We start from the raw sequence: 15,913 nt of genomic DNA, 5'->3' as shown, positions 1-15,913 counted from the left end.
GCTCAGAGAATCTCAGCAAGTAGTAGCAGCTTATCCAACATGTCACAGTCATTCTAGTCTATCTGGGGAAAAGTGTGTGCTTACAAAGCAAAACATCAGGGTGACTGGAATATTTGGTCTCAAATGAGTCAGAGAAGTGGGGACATGGGGATTTAACTCTCAACTCTGAGCAACTGGAGGGGACCCTCTGGCTTCAGAAGGTCCCCAGGCTCTGCTGCCTTCCCCCTTAAGGATGGGATGTTTCTGTGTGCCTTTCTTATCATGCTAGAGAAGAATCCTTCTATTTTTATTTTGCTAGGAGAGGTTTTTCTATGAAATGGATGCTGAATGTTATCAAATGCCTTTTTATCATCCCTGGTTTTTCCCTTTTGGCCTATTAATATGATGAATTATATTAATAGAGTTCCTAAAATAGAACTGTCCTTGCTTTCCAATAATATACCCTACCTGGTCATTGTGGAATAGTCATTTAATATATTGCTAGATTCAATTTGCTAATATTTTATTTAAGATGTTTGCATCTATATTTGTAAATGAGATTTGCCTGCAGCCTTCTTCTTTGTGCTATCTTTTGTCAGGTTTATTTAGCTTTGCAAATGAGTTGAAAGAGCTTCTGGTTCTGGAAATACTGTGGACCAGATAGCCCAAAAACCTCCCCACCGTAAATACCTAGAAATGCTCAATACAATATAACAAATACTGGAACTTACAGAAACACAGAGGCAATTCCCAGGAGCAAGACATAAAGTGGGAACTAAAAAGCCAGAAAGGTAAACATGTGAGCTGTCATGGCAGCTGACCAGAGAAAGGCGAGAGAGGAAGCTGATGCTCACGTGGGGACAGGAGACAAAGCTTCGGGTCTGAGTTCGAAACAGGATTTGGGTTGTATAGACCAACAATAATAATGGATTTGGGAGGTAGAAAAATAAGGCAGGACTAAAATACTAGACAAGTATCACATTTAATCCAAGAGACGTATCTGTTAAGAGTTAAAATGTTTAAGGTCTTGAGAGAGGAGGGTCATTATTATTGATTAGCCTTAATATTTGTTAAGTCAAGTATTAATGTGAACAAGTTAAAGGGAAGTTTCTAATGCATACTGTGCTCCAATAAAGAAAAAAGAGTGGGGGCTCCTTGGAGTAATGGCTGATTGTAGGACTAGGGGAGGAAATATATAAAATGGGCTTGGAGTACCTTGTAGGGCCAGAGAGTAAAAAAAAGTGCTGACACACACACGTGCACACACACACACACACACACACAGGCAGAGATATGGATATATGTATGAAAGGTACACAGGAACTAACGAATAAACTTGCAACAGCCACAGTTGAAACAACATGAGTAACAAAATAAATAAAGGAGTTTTGGATCATACACAAAACATAAAATAAATACCAAGTAACCCATACTTACATAAGTAAGTTATTGAATTAATAGACAATGGGAGAGAAGAGATGCATGCAGGAGAATTCCAAATAATTTATGCAGATATTCCGCCCTCAGAAAGGTAGAGTGTAACTACCCACTCCTTAAATGTGGGCTGCACAAAATGATTTCCTTCACATAGGGAATCTCTTCCAAAGAGTGAAGTGTGGAAATGGGGGGAAAAGAGTAACTTTACAGAGGAGAAACCTGACAAACACTACCTCAGGCAGATGATCAAGGTTAACATCAATAGGAATAAGACATGTTGATATCCTTGACACGACGAGATGCAGAAATGGCACACCGTCTGGGATTTTCCTCTCCAAAATCCCTAACTCCAGTCTAGTGAGGGAAAAAAACTCACCACACACATCCCACTGAAGGGATATTCTATAAAATAACTGACCAGTAATCCTTTTAAAAAACATTTTTAATGTTTATTTATTTTTGAGCGAGAGCAAGAGAGAGTGCGCACGCAAGCGGGGGAGGGGCAGGGAGAAAGAGACACAGACTCCAAAGCAGGCTCCAGGCTCCGAGCTGTCAGCACAGAGCACAACACAGGGCCCAAACTCACGAACCCGCGAGCTCATGACCCGAGCCGAAGTCGGACACTTAACTGACTGAGCCACCCAGGCGCCCCTGACCAGCAATCCTTAAACTGTCACCAACAGCAAAGAAAATCTGAGAACCTGTCACAGCGAAGAGGAACCTAAGGACACGTAAACGTAATGTGGTAACCTGAATATGATTCTGGAATAGAAAAAGAACTTCAGCAGAGAATGTGAACAGACATTTTTCCAAAGAAGTCACACAGATGGCCAAGTGACACACGGAAACATGTTCAGCATCACTCATTACCAGCGAAATGCAAATAAAACCACAGTGAGATATCATTTCACACTTGTTAGAGTGGCCAGTTATCAAAAAGACAAGAAGTAACAAGTGTTGGTGAGGATGTGGAGAAAAGGGAACCCTTGTGCGCCGTGGACGGGAATGTAAACTGGCACACCGCCTATGGAAGATGGTACGGAGTTTCCTCAGAAAATAAGAAATAAAACTACCACACGATCTAGCAATTCCACCTTTGGGTATTATCTGAAGAAAACAAAAGCGCTAACTCCAAAAGATACACGCACCCCTATGTCACTGCGGCATTGTTTACAACAGCCAAGACACGGAAACAGCTTAAGTGCCCATCGGAAACAGCCTAAGTGTCCATTGATGGATGAGTGGATGAACGTTTGGCATGTATATATACAATGGAATAGTAGCCATAAAAAAGAATGGAATCTTGCCATTAGCAACAACATGGATTACCCCTGAGGGCATTATGCTAAGGGAAATAAGTCAGATACAGAAAGACAAAACTACCATATGATCTCACTTACATATAAAATCTAAAAAACAAAACAAACAACCCCCCTAAAAAAAAATCAAACTTACAGATGCAGAGAACAGGATGGCTGTTGCCAGAGGGGAATGAGTGGTACAGGTGGGTGAAATGGGAAAGGGAGGTCAAAAGGTACAAACTTCCAGTTATACAGTAAGTCATGGGGACGCAATGTATGGCACGGTGACTACAGTTAATAATACTGTATTGCATATTTGAAAATTGCTAAGAGAGTAAATCTTAAAAGTCCTCATCACAAGAAGGGGTGCTTGTCTGGCCCAGTCAGAAGAGCATGCAACTCTGATCTTGGGGTCATTAGTTCAAGCTCCACGTTGGGTGCAGAGGTCACGAAAGCAAAATAAATAAACTTGAGAAAAACAAGTTCTCATCACAAGAAAAAATGTGTTTTGTAATTATGGATGGTGATGGATGGTAACTGGGCTTACTGTGAAGATCATTTTGAAATGTGTACAAATATTAGGGCTCCTGGGTGGCTCAGTTGGTTGGGCGACCGACTTCGGCTCAGGTCATGATCTCACAGTTTGTGAGTTCAAGCCCCACATCAAGCCCCAACTCAGAGCCTGGAGCCTGCTTCCGATTCTGTGTCTCCCTCTCTCTGGCCCTCCCCTGCTCACGCTCTGTGTCTCTCTGTCTCTCAATAATAAATAAATGTTAAAAAAAATTTTTTTAATTAAATCATTATGCTGTATATCCAAACTAATACAATGTTATATGTCAATCATACCTCAATAAAAAATTAAGAAATAAAAATACTTATTGAATCCCTGGAAAACACAATCAATTCTACTGGTTAAGTACCATTATCTTACTTCTTCCTCATAAAAATGTGAACAATAAAAACTGCTACAATTTGTAAAAAAACAAACAAAAAAAAAACTTTAGGTAAAACCCAAGGCAATATGAGTAAATATGTATGTTAGGGTCGATACTACTTCATTGACTGTAACAAACAAGCCATATTAACAATAAAAAGAATTGATTGTAGGGCATACCAGAACCTCTGTTCTATCTTTACAATTTTTCTGTAAGTTTGAGACTATTCTAAAATTAAAAGTTTATTTTAAAAAAGTGAAAGGTCACACCTTAAGACTAAAATTAGAATGTAGAAGGGGAAAAGGGGAGTATAAAATTCAATCAATCCAAAAGAAGACAGAAAAATAAGCAAATTAAAAGTATGGCTTACAAAAGGTACAAAATAGTTACTAAAAAACTAAATATGGACCTTTTGCGGCTTATAATAATTGTAAGTGGACTAAAACTATTCAGTTAAAAATTATATTTTTCAGATTGAGTTTTAAAAATCAAAATCTAGTTATTTGTGAATACAAAAATTGAAAATAAAGGGACAGAAAAATTATACCAACTAACAGCTGAGGTGGCTCTATTAATATCAGGGGGGAAAAACAGACTCTAAGACAAAAATCATGACTAACTCAAAAGAATATCAACAGTATACGATGATGAAAAGAACACCTCACCTGTAATATATAATAGTTATGTCATTATCATGTATACACTTAACATCATACTCTCACAAAATACATAAAAATGTAATAGATTATTTTTAAAACTGATAAATCCAATATCATAGTGGAAAATTTTACACAAACTCAAACAATAATTTACAGATGAAGCAGGCAAAACATTTTTAAGACTACAGAACATTTGAATAAGACAATTAACACACTTGACAATATAATGAACAAACAATTATAGAAAACCTATTCTTTTTGACCACATAAGTTTTGCAAAAATGACAGATACCAGGCCATGAAGTAACTCTCCACAAGTTCCAAAGTCTTACTAGCATACATATCATCTTTTCTGACCACAATGCAATTAAATTAGAATAAAAAGATAAAGAATGACATTCTGTGTTACAGCACAGCTGTAAACAACTTATGGATCAAAAAAGAATAATTATCGATGATTCAAATAGTATATATCAAAGCTTGTGGGGTCCTGCTAAAGTAGTACCTGAAGGTTAGATTTATATTAGACCAGGAGAATGAAAATTAATAAGCTAAGCACCCAAATCACAAAATTATAAAAAGAATAGAGCAACCCAAAGAAAGAAAAATAAATAAAATAATAAGGATAGGAGCTGGAAATAATCAAATTTAAAAACAAATAATGATAAAATCAACAAAACCAAAAGCTATTAATAAGAAAAAGAAAAGACACTAATATGTAATAGGAATTAACAAAGAAAAAAATACAGAGAAAATGGTGATTTTAAAAATCACAGGGGTGCCTGGGTGGCTCAGTCGATTAAGCGTCCGACTTCAGCTCAGGTCACGATCTCACAGTTCATGAGTTCGAGCCTGTAGGGCTCTGTGCTGACAGCTCAGAGCCTGGAGTCTGCTTCAGATCTGTGTCTCCCTCTCTGCCCCTCCCTTGCTCACACTCTGTCTCTCTCTCTCGAAAAAAAATAAACATAAAAAATTTTCAAAAAGTATCACAAAAGGATCTTTTGAACAACTTTACGCCAATAAAATTGAAAACCTAGTCCAAAATGGCTAACTTCAAAGAAAATCTAACTTACCAAAATTGTCTCAAGGAGAATTAGAAACTCTGAAGAGACTCATATTCGTTAAAGAATTGAATCCTTAATATAAAATCTAACTGCACCTCTACCCAAAAACCCCACCAGGCCCAGATGGTAACAGTCAACTTCTACCAAACATTCAACAAAGAAATAATCAAGGGTTGGGGCATCAACCCTCCATTCCGTGGAAAATCCACATAACTTCTGACCTCTCCCACCAAAACTTAACTGCTAATAGCCTACTGTTGACGAGAAGCCTTACTGATAATATAAACAGCTGATTAATATGTATTTTTTGTGTTATACATATTATATAATGTATACTTACAATAAAGTAAGCCAGAAAGGAGAAAATGTTAAGAAAAGCATAAGGAAGAGAAAATACATTTACAGTACTGTATGTATTTTTTAAAAAATCTACGTATAGGTGGACCTATGCAGTTCAAACTCATGTTGTTTAGTCAAAGGTCAACTGTATTATGGACTCACCAGAAAAACAGAGCCAGCAAATTACACACACACACACACACACACACACACACATATATATGTGAAAGAGAGAGAGGGAGAGAGAGAGAGAGCGAAGGAGAGAGAAAGAGAGTGGGGGGAGGGAGGGAGGAAGGGAAGAGGGAGAAAGGGAATATGTCTGGCGAAATATCTGGGTAACCCATGGACCAGTCAGGTTGACACATAAAATTAACCATCACATTAGTCTTAAACTATCTCAAAAAACAGAAGAGTTACTGTTTCCCAACTTTCTCTAGGAGGCTGGTAATATCTTAATTCAAAAACAACAGACAATGACAGTATGATAAAGGAAAATAGGACTGTATCTCATAAACACAGAAACACAAATCCTGAATGAAATATTAATAGACAAAATCCAGCATTATATATATAAAAAAGACAAAGCTGGATTTAATTTATTATGAGGAAATCTATGTAACTCATTACATTAATATATTAACAGAGAAAAACCATAAAACTATTTCAACATATATAGAAAAAAAGTATTTGATAAAGTTCAATACCCATTCATGGGGGGCAACACTCTTAGCAAGAAAGGAATACAGAAGACCTAGAGAAACTACCAAAAACCTACAGCAAACATGCTACTTAGTGGTGAAATGTTAAAGCCATTCCTTTCAAAATCAGGAATAAGACAAAAATACCCTTTATTACAATTTATTTAACAGTGTATTGGAATTTAAGGATCACACAATCAGACAACAATAAGAACTGAAAGAAAGAAACAAAACTTAATTGCTCGCAATATGATTGTCCAGTCTGTCCAACAGAATCTATACACAAATAATTGGAGTATGTAGAAAGGGTGAGCAAAGTTGCTTAAGACAAGACCAATATACTAAAGTGATCTTACCCATATTTCAATTTCATGCTCTGTTAACAATTCAAATTTTTTAATAGTTAAAAATGTTTTATCACGGTAAAAAACATATAAAATTAACCATCTTAACCCTTTTTACAGTTGAGTATGTTAAGCATATTCATACTGTTGTGCAACAGATCTCCAGAACATTTCATCTTGCAAAACTGAAATCCTATACCCATTAAACAACTATTTTACCTTTTCCCTCAGCCCATTGGCAACCACCATTCCACTTCCTGTCTCTCTGAATTTGACTACTCTAGGTATCTCATGTAAGTGGAATCAGACGGTACTTGCCATTTTTTGTGACTGGCTTATTTCACTTAGCATAATGTCCTCAAGGTTCATCCATGTTGTCAGAATCTCCTTCCTTCTTAAGGTCGAACATGTATGTAATTTGCCACATTTTGTTCATCACTCATCTGTCAATGAACATCTGGGTTGCTTCCACCTCTTGGCTGTTGTCAATAATGCTGCTACATATCTCTTTGAGATCTATTTTCAATTCTTTTGGGTATATACCCAGAAGTGGGACTGCTGGATTCAAATGGTAATTCAACTTTTTGAAGAACTGCCATACTGTTTTCCATAATGGCTACACCATTTTACACTGTCGCCAACAGGGCACAGGGTTCCAATTTCTCCATATCCTTGCCAATGCTTGTTATTTTGTTTTGGCGGGGGTTTTTGACAGTATCTTTCTAAACGGTTGTGAGGTGGTATCCCACTGTCGTTCTGATTTGCATGTGTCTAATGATTAGTGATGCGGAGCATCTTTTTCATATGCTGTTGGTCATTAATTTTTTTTATCTTAAAATAACCACTATTGCACAAAACCTACAAGGTACCTAAAAATACATCTATTAAGAGATGTGTCAGAATTTTATAGAGAAAATTTCAAAGATTATTGAAAGAGTCAAAAAAGACCTTCCTGAATAAATGTATCATCTCATACATGGGGAGGCTCAGTATTATACAGTCTCCTAAACTGATATGTAGATTCACTACAATCCAATCAAAATCCCAACAGAATTTCCATGGAGTTTGTACACTGATTAGTATCCAGAATATTCAAGGAAGTCACAAACCCATAAGAAGTTTTCCTTCCCTTTTATACTCTGGTATAAATTAAATGACCCAGAAAGTATCTCTGCTTGGTTCTGGAAAAAAAAAAAAACAAACAACCAAGAACAAAAAAACAAAAAGCAAAAAAACACCTTATAAAACCCATTGGGCAAAGTGATTTTAACTATATTCTAAATTTCTTCCTTGAATATTACTTATATTTTATGTTTTGCTTTAGTTTATATTTTCCTAGAATATAGTTTGTTTTGGCATTTTCAAATTTATTCATGTAATATTCTTGAGTTGGGTGCTTACCCCATTTATTTTTATTCTTGCTCAGTAAAAGCAGTTAAGGCTGTGAATCATCCTGCTAGTACAGGAATAGCTGCATCCCATAAGTGTTAATGTGTAGTTCTGTCACTGTCTCATTTTCCAAGTATTCTGAAACTGTAGTCTGGTTTCCTATCTCACAAAAAAAAACCCACAATTATTTAGCAGAGTGATTTTTCACCTCCAAGATGTTTGTCTTTTTCTCTTTGTAATTAATTTCTACTTTTATTGTACTGAGGTCAGAAAAATGTGACCTATACAATTTCTCCATTTGGGGAAGTACGGAGTCTTCTTTCTGGCTTAATGATCAATTTTTTTTAAGTGTTTTGTGGACAAGGGCTATGGTTAATCGATTTCATATCACACATTTCTACTAGAGATGGCACCTTTAACTTCTACTAAAATCCTGTACATATTTGACTCTAACTTTGCTTTCTCATCTACTGGCCTCTCTCTTCATGTACCAGAATAGCATTGTTTTAGTTACGGAGGACTTTAATGGCTATTGGATTAGCACCCCTCATGATACTTCTTTCTAAGTTCTTGTAGTTATTCTTATTTATATTTTTCTCATGTGAATTTTAAAATCAACTTGTCCATGGGGTGCCTGGGTGGCTCAGTCGGTTAAGCATCTGACTCTTGATTTTGGTTCAGGTCATGATCTCATGGTTTGAGAGACAGAGGCCATGCTGGGCTCTGTGCTGACAGCACAGAGTCTGCTTGGGATTCTCTCTCCCTCTTTCTCTGACCCACACTGCTTGTGCATGCACTCTCTCTCTCTCTCCCTCCCCCTAAATAAATAAATAAATGTTAAAAAAAATTAAAAAATCAACTTGTCCAGTTTTTTTAAAAGCATACTAATATTTTAACTTAGATTATCTTAAATTTATAAATTAACTTGGGGAGAAAACACCTCTTTTATCATGCTAATCTTCCTATCCAAGAATACTGCATGTTTCCATCAATTCAAGTCTTCTTTAGATTTTTCAGAAGTATTTTAAGTTTTTTCCTCATAGGTTATACAAATATCCTGACAAATTTATTCCTGGAATTTTTTTTCTGCTATTAGAAGTGAGGTCTTTTTTATTCTATTATTTCTTCTAACTGGTTGGTCTTATGTACAAACAACAACAACAACAACAAAAATATGGTTGACTTCCACATAAGCTGTACCCCACCACCTTGTTGAATTCTGTTTATAGTAAAATTGAGGGTTGATGGGGGGTGGGAGGGAGGGGAGGGTGGGTGATGGGTATTGAAGAGGGCATCTTTTGGGACGAGCACTGGGTGTTGTATGGAAACCAATTTGACAATAAATTTCATATATTTTAAAAAAAGAATTCTGTTTACAGTTTTAAATTTGATTCCCTTGTGATTTCTAAACATATGAATATATTGTCTGCAAATAACATTGTATGACTTCTATTTCCATTTTCTTTCTTTTCTTTTGGCTAGTACCTTCAGCTCAATGTTTAATAACAGTGTGATAGATAATTTTACCTTGCTCCTGATTTTAGTAGGGATACTTTTAGTGTTCCCTCATTAAGCATGATGCTGACTTTTGTGCCAAGACATATGTGCTTTATTATGTTAAGGAAGAATCCACCGATACCTATGTTATAAAGTATTTCTATCAAAGATGAATGCTGAACTTTTCCAAATGCCTGTTTAGTGTCTATAAAGAAGATAATATTAAGTTTTCTCCTTAGATCTAGATCCTAGATTACTACAAAATGAACGTATGTTTCCTAACACTGTACAATTTGTAGATTCATGAAATAAACTCCACTTGGTCACGATGTATTTTTCTTCTAATGTACTGTTAGGTTCAGTTTATTTAAGTTTTATTTAGGATTATTTGCACTGCTTTTCCTAAGTGACTATGTTCTCTTTTGTGTGAAATCTTTCTTGAATTTGGGTATTAATATTCTACTTGCTTTATTAACATAAATAGGAAGAAGTTCCTCTTAAAAACTCTGAAACAGTCTAGATAATATTGGAATTAATTATCAGTTCATTAGAGGGTTGGTAGAATTTCCCTGTGAGGCCATCTGGGTCTGGTGCTTTTTGAGGAGATCACTTTAGCTACTTTAACAAATGAAACTGTTTAGATTTTCTCTCTCTTCTTGGATGGAGTTTGATCATTTATACTTTAGGAAAAAAATTGCCAAATTCATCTAGATTTTTAAATATTTACATGAAGTTAAGCAAAGCACTTTACTGATTCTTGACTGTCCTGTCTGTGGTTATTTTTATCATTTTTGATTTTGTGTATTTACACTTTCTTGCCCTTTTTCTTAGATTATTTTGTGGTTGATCTATCTTAATGGTTTCCTCCTGTAATTAGTTCTATATTTCTTATTAACTCATAATTCTTCTTTTATACTTTACAAATTTCTTGATTTGCTCTCCTTTGGTTTATTTTTATTTTGTTGTACTTTTTCTAACTTATAAGAGATTTAATTTTCTTGTTTTCATCTTTCTTGTTTATTGATATCAATATTTAAGGCCTTTCCTCTGAGTATTACTTGAACCATTTCCTACAGATTCTGATATGTAGTTCACTGTCTTTATTTTCTAGATTTTCTGCAGTTTCTGCTTATATTTCCGCTTTGATCCAAGGGCTACAATAGAGTGTTTCAAAAATTTTTATGTGGTAGAGAACGATTGATTTGGGTGTTTTCCTTTTTATTTTGTCTTTAATTTCCAGTTGTAGTGCATAGAGGTAAAAGTTCTCCGATAACCATTCTCTTCTCTCTCATAGTTACAGAACCCTAACATTTAGCTAAGCACACAGTTTATTAGAACTAAAACTACATATCCCAGCCTCCCTTTCAGCTGGAGGTAGGTGATTAAAAGGGGTGTGAGGGGCACGCCCTGCTTTTATTATTTCTCCAATCTGCTGCTTGTTAACAAGGACCCTTGCAGATGAAATTAACACCCTAAAAATGGCAGCGCAACAAGATAAAATAAGTCTGTGCTCTCAATAAATTCTTCAGAACTCTGGGAAACCTCATGGAGCAGAGTCCCCATGCAAACCTTGAATCACATACTTTTGTACTATCACATGAAAGAGAAGTATTTTTATATTACTGTTGTAGCCATTGTTGTCTTGGCCCTCTGCCTGGATACTTACAGGATTTTCCTTTAACCCTTGAAACTCAAATATTTCACCTGGCTAGAGGTCTCATTTCAGTAACTTCACCTAATGTTCACTTAAATGCCACCTAATGGCAGATTTATTTTATTATTTCTTTGACTATTGTTTGTTTTATTCTATTTATTAAGTCTTTTTTCAATGTAATCTTTCCACTAAGCTCACTCATCCCTTTATTCCTTTCTTCTGAATTAAAGGAAAAAAATTTGAAACCCATTTTCAAATCATGGATTCTGTTTCAATACAGTATTCAATCAATTTCCTGTCTTCATTGCCTTTTTTAATGCAGTTAATTGTGCCTTTTAGCTGAAAACAATGTTTTCCAGTATCAGAGTATACTTTTTCAGATATACAGTGTCCCCTTGAATCTCACTGGGCATACAAATTGGAGATTTTCTAAAGATTTCTGCTGACTCAGGCAGGAAGTTTGTCTCAAGGGGGAATATTTGCATCAATGTCTTTACTGTGAACTTCTGAGTCTTTTCACAGGCCCAGTGGTCTTCCTCTGTCCACGCATCCTCACCTTTGTCCCCCCGTGGCGGGTGAGATGAGAACACTGTGTTAATCATCCAGGCCCAGACGAGGGAAACATTGGGGTTTGCTGAAGGGTCAGTGCTACTTTCTGGGTTTCGTTGCCTCAGGGGAGTAATAAGGTGAGATACCACGGCACACATGTCATGGGAACATCCGTGCTATGCCAGTGAACCTTGTCTTTGAAGTTCGGGTTACAACAAGTTGGCTGGGATGCTGCGACCCTACCTCTTGTGCAAAATGGGGTCCATAATAGCATGTTAGCCCTCAGCTGTGATGGGGGTTCACTGTGAGGTGGTGCATGTGACTCCCTTGGCCCAAGGTCTGGCACACGGAAGCCACACAATCGCAAGAAGCTCTAATGACTTCCAGGATGGCTCTTCCTTCTCACGTGGGGAACCCCACAAACGGCTAGCCCTCTCCCCAGACAGGTCCTTCTAGTATTAGTAGAAATTCTTCCAGTTTCTAATGCATCAGTGTCACTTTCCCCTGTGTTTCTGGTAGTATGTGTCCTCTCTGCTCCCCTATTTTACATCCTTGTAGTAATTTCAGGGAAATGGGGAGAGGGGAGGAAGCGGTTACACAGAAAGTCTTGGTTCACTATCTTGTTCCACAAGCCTAACAGTCCACGCCCCTTTCAGCTGGCTCAGCCCGGTCTTCCTGAGCCACCAAACTTGGCTTCCTATCTTTCTGTGCCACAGCCTCCTCAGGTTTGAGACTACACAGCTTAGAGGAGAGGGTCCCCCTCTTGCAGCCCTGGCCCTGTAGGAGCCAAGCAACTGGGCCGTCCCTGTCCTACTTCCTTCCCATCCTAGCCAAGCCAGGGACTGGGGAGGATTCACACACCATGATTCACACCATGATTAGGATTTTGCTTCACACACCAGGAAGGTATTTTAAAGAGAGCTGAACAAAAGAAATGATAGGCAAAGATTTGCTACAAGACCATTTAGGCAGCAACGGGAAAGAGGAGAAGGTAAGAGATACAGGGGCAGAGATAAGACCCAGAGCAAGTCACCCAGAGAAAACCACCTCCACTAATCACTAACATTTGCGGGGCACACATTGCAGGCTAAGCACATGCATTCTATCTATTTACCCTCAGAACGATCCTGTGAGGCAGGACTTTTATTGTACCCATTTTACAAACAAAGGACCTAAGACTCAGAGAGGATCAATGCCTTGTCCAGGGTCACACAGCCAGCAAGTGGCTGATCTGGGGCTCTATGTATGTCAGATTCCCTAGTCTAGACTGACTCCTATTCCAATCAGCAAACCTTGACCGAATCTGTTTCTCACAACGGTCCCAACCATGTGTGGGACCCTTGGGAGAGGCATAGGGACCCATCACCCTCCAGCCCACTGCCAGCATCTCCAGCTTCCCTCCCTCCAAAGCTAAAGCTGGAACTCAGGGCGTGGCCAGCCCAGGACCAACAGCACCCTCTCCCAGCTACTTGTGTTTCAGCCAGAACTACAAGGAGCAGCAGCATTTCCCAGACATGGAGCATACACCTGAGGGTTTTCTGATAACATCTGACTTAGCTTTTAATTATTAGGAAGTGACTGTTGATTTACACAGCCATATTTATCCAGCAAATTGCTAATTAATGCACTGAAAAATGCCAAGTGGTGTCAAATATTTGCTTTTATTTGCAGTACCAAAATATTTTTATTTTGGGTGAGGGGCAGAATCGAGGAGAAGGTGAAGTGTTTAAACAAGGTATGTAAAGTTTAAGCTGAATATTAAACAGGGAGGAAGGCTGGGCTTCGTGGCTGGCTCTGGGGTGTTCTGTAGGCTGGGAGACGCTCAGAGGTAGTGCAGAAAGCAGCACCCCCCCCCCCAAATCTCTTCTCAGAATATGCAGCTCTTGAGATGCGAAGGGCACGATTTAGCCACAGACAGGGACATGTGAGTGACCAAGCTCATCCTCCCTAAAACTCCCTACTTCCTCTTCCTGTGCATCATCATCACCTCCACCTCTCCCTCCCTCCTCCACCTCCATCACCACCCCCACCACCAGCTTCTCCTTTACCATTGACTCACTCATTCATTACATTTTATATACTGAATACCTACTACGTGCTAAACCTTACTCTGCTGCTGAGGAAGTAAGTCCCTTGCTCATGAAGCTCACACTGGATTCTGACCCCCCCGTCAGCAAGAAAATAAATAGACAAGAAAATTTCACAGGGTGCCACGTGCTATCAAGAAAATAAATCTGGAGAAACCATAAGGAATAGTTACTTTGGATCGGTTGGTCGGGGTAGGTCCTTGTTAGAAGGAAAATGATATTTTAGCTGAATGACAGACGAGCCAGCCACATAAAGATACGGGGACAGCACTTTTCAGGGGCATGAACAGGAAATGCAAAGGCACTGAGACACGAAGGGATGTGGAGTCAGGGGAACCAACAAGTGTGGCCCGGCGCAGGAGAGGAGAGGAGGGAGAGGAGAGGATTATCAGCAGGGAGGAGGCGCCCCAACAGCCTGGGGACAGTAGGAGCTGGGATTTTATTCTAGTCTCAACGGGGAGCGTCAAGGAGCCCTGACAAAGCAGTGATGGGCTCTGGTTGGCTCTGGAAAGTTCTCTCTGGCCGCGGAGTGGAGAACATGATCTCGAAAGGCCGATGCAGCTGTGATACCTCCAGCTGCACGGAGGTGGGGAACAGGCCAGGGTGGGGACACGGAGACGGCAGAGGGGGGTTTCGGGGTGTGCTCGAGGTGGGTCCTACTCTTGTCACCGGGCCGGATATGGGGCTGCCCAGCGCCGGGAAAAACAGATTCGAGGTCTCGCCACCTCCCCTACCTTCTTCACCGCCGTTTCCCGCAGCCACGCTTCACTGAGGATTTGCACACGGATATCTCCCTCACCAACTGGTCTGTCTCAAAATGACCGACAACACCACCAGGGAAGTAGCATCACGCCTCGTGGGACTTACCTGGCGCTGCCAATCCTGCCAGAAGACCGCGTCGAGCAGGAAACGGCTACTGTTCACCCAGGATCAGACGCGGGCAGGTGGAGAAAGCCGAACTGCGCCTGCGCACATCCGGGGCTACCGCGGGCCCCGCCTCCAGCCCGCCAGCGCCCTGGGTTGGAATGAACGACAGACACCTGGAAACTGTAAAGTGTGTCCGCTTCTGCTCTCGCCTTCCACCTCTGTTCCACCTCTGTTGAGATTGGCATATTACCCCATTTTACAGATCAGAAAAGCGGTCTCCCTGCACTTAACCTTGACTGGTCAACCCACTCAGTCCCGACTGGAACAGCCTTTCTGAAGTGTGATCTGACAACATCCTTCCTCTGTCCCACAGGGTCTGGCTCTTCCCACGGTCTCCCTGCCCCATCTCCCACTGCCCTCCCTTCTTCCGGTGCCCAGGGCCTGCCAAGCACTAATTCCAGAAGCTTCTTCCCTCCATCCCCTCTTGCCCTACTGCTCCTTCACCTAGCTGGCTCCCCACCTCTCCTCCAGGTCTCAGCTCAAAGCATCACTCCCCAGATGTCGACCTCACGGCACAAGCTTTGTGACACTTGTAATTACCCAGCCACACTGTGCTGAATCATGACATTCATAATCCCTGGGAGGGTTGGAAAGGTTCACATCTGCCACCTTTCTCTCCCTCTTTACTGTAAGGGCAGCGGGCTTTACCCAACACACACCTGCATTGTGGTGTCCCTTTCCTCTCCAGTGAGTCAAATGTACTCTCAGACTCCAATAGGTACAGTCTCCCCAAAATCAGGCCTCGGGGCCAAGGGAGAAGAACGTGGGCATTTTGGAGTTCTGACTTCTGGCCTGGCGAGTGCCAGATATCCAGTCAGGCCTGGATTCTGAAGATCATTAAATGCCATATGACAAGAGGCCTCCCCACGACAAAGGGCAGAGGTAAGAGGTCCAAAGTTTTCCCGCTGGCCCTCTCTCCCTCTTCCTTTGTCCGGGAGGAGTGGAAAGTCATTGCAGGTTTGAGGCCTTCAGATTATAATATAAACCTCTCTCCATTACCCCATGCTCTGGATGAGTAGAATGGACCAAATACGGTATATTCTGGGGCGCCTGG

At 39.8% G+C, this 15,913-nt stretch overlaps 1 long non-coding RNA gene across 2 annotated transcripts in view; it reads right to left on the bottom strand.

Annotated features, from left to right (window-relative positions):
- LOC123381636 overlaps window positions 1–15,299 on the bottom strand; it is a 61,705-nt gene extending 46,406 nt beyond the window's left edge. The window contains exon 1 of one of the 2 annotated variants that reach the window (XR_006588903.1): window positions 14,800–15,299. This is a non-coding gene — a long non-coding RNA (uncharacterized LOC123381636). The remainder of the gene's footprint in view (window positions 1–14,799) is intronic. The other variant, XR_006588902.1, reaches the window with a different exon arrangement.
- Window positions 15,300–15,913: the final 614 nt, after the last annotated feature.

Source organism: Felis catus, chromosome D4 (genome assembly GCF_018350175.1).
Source record: "Felis catus isolate Fca126 chromosome D4, F.catus_Fca126_mat1.0, whole genome shotgun sequence".
Lineage (NCBI taxonomy): Eukaryota > Metazoa > Chordata > Mammalia > Carnivora > Felidae > Felis > Felis catus.
This window is presented reverse-complemented; position numbering and strand designations above follow the sequence as displayed.